Source organism: Lepus europaeus, chromosome 19, assembly GCF_033115175.1.
Source record: "Lepus europaeus isolate LE1 chromosome 19, mLepTim1.pri, whole genome shotgun sequence".
Lineage (NCBI taxonomy): Eukaryota > Metazoa > Chordata > Mammalia > Lagomorpha > Leporidae > Lepus > Lepus europaeus.
The window spans coordinates 5,611,387-5,615,675 of NC_084845.1; the positions used below are offsets into that span (position 1 = coordinate 5,611,387).

The 4,289-nt window shown below is 53.3% G+C and overlaps 1 pseudogene; it reads right to left on the minus strand.

The window, feature by feature from the left end:
• Window positions 1–607: 607 nt before the first annotated feature.
• LOC133747572 (myeloid cell surface antigen CD33-like) lies at window positions 608–4,073 on the minus strand (annotated as a pseudogene).
• Window positions 4,074–4,289: the final 216 nt, after the last annotated feature.

The window sequence follows — 4,289 nt, forward strand, 5'->3', positions numbered from 1 at the left end:
CTATAACATTAGGTTATTGACTTGAGATCATTCCTTTGTTGTGCTGTGTCACAGCCGTGGGTTTCTCTCTCAGCACTGTTTTCACTGTATACCGTACATTTCAGTATGCTGTGGTCTTGGTTTCCATTTATCACGAGGTATTTTCTAATTTCCCTTGTGATTCTTTCTTCGATCTGTTGGTTGTTTAAGAGTGTGCTGTGCAATTTCTGTGTATTTGTGAATTTTCATTTTCCTTCTGTTATAGATTTATAGTTTTTATTTCACTTTGATGGGGAAAAATGCTGTGTGTGATTTCAATCTTTTAAAATATGTTAAGACTTGTTTGTGGCAAATAGGAGGCCTCTTCCTTATTTCAACAGCCTCCCTCTCCTATTTCAATAATTCTTTTGAATAAAATCTCTCCTTATCTAAGTCTAGATTTGTTTATTTAAATTAAAGCACACGTACAGAAAGAGAGAGAGACAGAGAGAGAAAGGAAGAGGAAAGAGAGGTAGAGAGGGATTTTCCATCCACTGATTCACTCCCCAAATGCTTGTAACAGCCAGGGCTGGGTCAGGCGAAAGCCAGGAGCCAGGACCTTCATCCGGGTCTGTAGGCTCCTCGGACCTCACACGTGTTCTGTGATGGGGCGAGGGTGGGCTGAGACTGTCCTCATAGGGGAGGAGAGACTTAAGGAGGACCCGGAGGATGGGCCCCGGCTAGGGGACGGTGCCGGCATGGAAGCATCTCAGGGGGCAGACAAGGAGGTGCAACCACAGCTGAGGTGTGGAAACGCCCTTGCGACGGCCCTGGAAGGTTGAGTGAAAGGTTGACTGCAAGAAACCTTGGAGGATTTGAAAACAAGCCACTGAGACGTGTGGCCAGTGGATGGCTGGTATGTACCAGTCATCGCGACACTGGGCGTATATCCTTTTGACTAACAGGGGATTTTCTTAAGATGAAAAGAGCACCTTTAAATCCTTAAGAAAACAAATCCTACACAAAGAAAATGGTTCTCACACGTAATGAAAGGTACTGAAGCCATCCACCAAAAAAGACAGCGCAAGGTAAAACCAGAGTGAGGTCAAGGCTTGGTGGGAGAATGGCACGTGGCTGCGTGGAGCATAATTACGACAAACTCCACGCGGCACCAGTTAGCACCGTGTGTAGGAGTTACTAATGTAGCCTCTCCTCCAAGCCAGAGAAGTATCCCACAGACACACACGCACGTATGGGGATGTTTCTGCAGTCATTTCTTGCTGAACTGATTGAATCAGCAAAAAACAAGCAACATAAAAGTTTTCCAGTAGTGGAAGAGCAGCGAAGTGCCTTTTAGGGTAATATACTTAAAATCGGGAAGCCTTGGGGTCATTCACCAGAAAGAAATTTTGCTGTGGGTGGACCCCGGGAGTTCCCCATCATATCCAAAGTTTGAGTTTAATTCACGTTACTCCAAAATGAAAAGTTAATCTACAAGTAATAAAGAGGTTGAATGGCGACGTGGGGTGTGTGTCTACTGTGTGTCTGCTGGGTCTCAACATCTACCCAAAGATCCCCTTCGGAGGCTGAGGGTAACGGGAGGTGCTGAATTTGACAATTCTCACTGCTTTTGGCCGTGGGCTAAACTGTATTCCTGCAAAATCCATACCCTGAGGCTCTACCTGCACACTGGTAGGCAATCAGGATTCCTGAGCTCAGGAGCGTGGGACCCTCACAATCCAGGGGTCTGAGCCCTTTGAGGACGAGACACCGAGAGTTTGCCTGGGTCAAGGCTGCAGCAAGAGGGTGGCCAGGGAGGGTCCTCACCTTGACCCTGGACCTCAGGCCTCCCGAGCTCAAGAAATAAATGTCTGTGGCTTAATTCTCTGCATCTCTGGTATTTTGTTGTGGCAGCTCAAACAGACCAAGACCAATCTCAGATTTACCATTACACTTGATCTTAGCCAAAAGGCCAAGAAGCGATTAGAAACTTACTATTAATAACAGTAATAGTAGGGTGGGCGGGGCTGGCGCCGTGGCTCCCTTGGTTAGTCCTCCACCTGTGGCACCGGCATCCCATATGGGCTCTGGTTCTAGTCCTGGCTGCTCCTCTTCCAGTCCAGCTCTCTGCTGTGGCCCGGGAGTGCAGAGGAGGATGGCCCAAGTGCTTGGGCCCTGCACCCCATGGGAGACCAGGAGAAGCACCTGGCTCCTGGCTTCAGATCAGCGCAGCGCCAGCCATAGCGGCCATTTAGGGAGTGAACCAATGGCAAAAGGAAGACCTTTCTCTGTCTCTCTCTTTTACTGTCTAACTCTATCTGTCAAATAAATTTTTAAAAAATTTTAGAAAATAGTAGGGTGGGCATTTCACCTAGTGGTTAAGATGCTGGTGGAGATGCCCTAATTTGGAGCACTCAGCTTCAAGTCCCAGGTCCACTTCCTGATTTCAGCTTCTTGCTAACATGCACCCTGGGAGGCTTCGACAGGTGACGACGGCTCAAGCAGTTGGGTCCCTGCCATCCATAGGGGAGACCCACATGGAGTTCCTAGCGCCTGTCCCCGGCCACTGAGAGCATTTAGGAAGTGAACCAGTTGGGATCCCTCCCACCCTCTCTCTCCTTCCATCTCAAGTAAACAAATATTTTAAAAAACACATCAAAATGCAGGGATCTAAAGGAGTCGGCAGGGTTTGATCCTACAGAGAATGCAGGAGGTGTTGGGGGGAGGACGTCGCCCAGCACTGGTGCCAGCCTCACTCAGTGGACGGAGCAAGGAACAGGCTGTGGCGTTGTCTGTAGGGACACCGGCGGCCCAGGAGCTTCTGACCCATCCTTTACAGCTCCTACGGCTGGCCACAGCCTCTCTCTCGCCTGTGTTCTGAAATCTCAGCTCCTCTTTGGAGCAGGGAGACAGCCTCACCCCTGCACCGCAGCCCCATGGGCCAGCAGTCGCACCCTACTTGTGCTGTCTGTCTGCAAGGCAGTGCTGGTCAGATTCCACGGGGCATCTGGACACACAGACACAGTTGTTCCCTTCTCAGAGCCAGGAAGGCTTGGCACTCTCCCCACAGAGGCCCCTTCCTTCCTCTTCAGCCCTGGCTGCCAGGACTTGAACATGCGACCCCTGGTCCTGCCCACCCCTCAACACCCCTGCCTCCAGGGCCCCAGGCATTCCAGCCTGGCACTCACAGGACACGTTGAGCCAGACAGTCCTCTCCACACTCACTCTCGCTGCAGGGAAGGTCACTCGGCAGGTAAAGTTGGTGCCGTGGACGTGCCGCCCAGCAGTGAGGGTGAGCATTGGAGAGTGGGCGATCGTGGGGCCCAGGGAGGTCAGGGCATCCCCGATCCAGGAGTAGGTGGGGGGTGTCCCCCTCTTACAAGCCCAGGGCACTGCACAGAGGATGCTCATGGGGTGACCAGACTGGAGGGTCCCCTGGACGTGGATGTCAGGGGTCTGTGTCAGAGCTGGGAAGGAGAGAGACAGAGATCCAGATCTTGGAGACAGGGACCCCCGACGTGCACCCTAGGCCAGCTGTCTCCGCACACCCACACCCACAGCCAGTCCCCCATGTTGTCAGAACCCCTGGGTCCCTCCCAAGGTGAGGATCAGGGATCCCAGCCCCGCCCTGGGGCCATGGGTGCACCCCTTACCCATCACTCCAGGTAACTGTGGTGTGGCTGGCTCCATTTCTGCAAGCTGAAGAAGTAGGACCCAGTGTTGGTGCCCCCCGGCGTCTGTGATGCTCAGAGAGCAGTTGTTGGTCCTGGGGTCTCCGAGGAGGTGGAATCGGTCCTTGGTCCCCTCGTCCACTTTCCTGTACCAACTGTTTGTGGCGACTGGAGCGTCCAAGTTCACATGGGCCCCTTTCCGGAACTAGAGGCCATGGACAAAGGCTCTACGGTTGTGCTGGAGGTGATAGTGGACGCTGCAGGGCACCAGGACACACAGGCCCTCCTGCCCTGTCATGCTCTTCAGAACTTCCAGCCGGTATTTCCCAACCTGAGCCAGGGACCCTACAGAGAAACGAGGTCAGCCCAGCCCAGCCCGCCCAATGGCCCCACGCCCCACAGCCACTCACCTGCCCACAGCAGGGGCACCAGCAGCGACAGCATTTCCAGGGCGAAGAGATCTGGGATCTTAATGTCACACCAAGAGGAAGCCCCACAGGAGCCCCTAGGGTGGGGTCAGAAAAGTGGCCCCAGAAGAGGAACTGTCCCCCATGGCAGCCGGAGCTGTCGCAGCCCTTAGAAAACAAACACTTCTTTCCAGAAGGGCTCCCAGTGGGGACCACGCACGGCAGGGGGCACCTGCCCTGCCGCTCCTGGCCC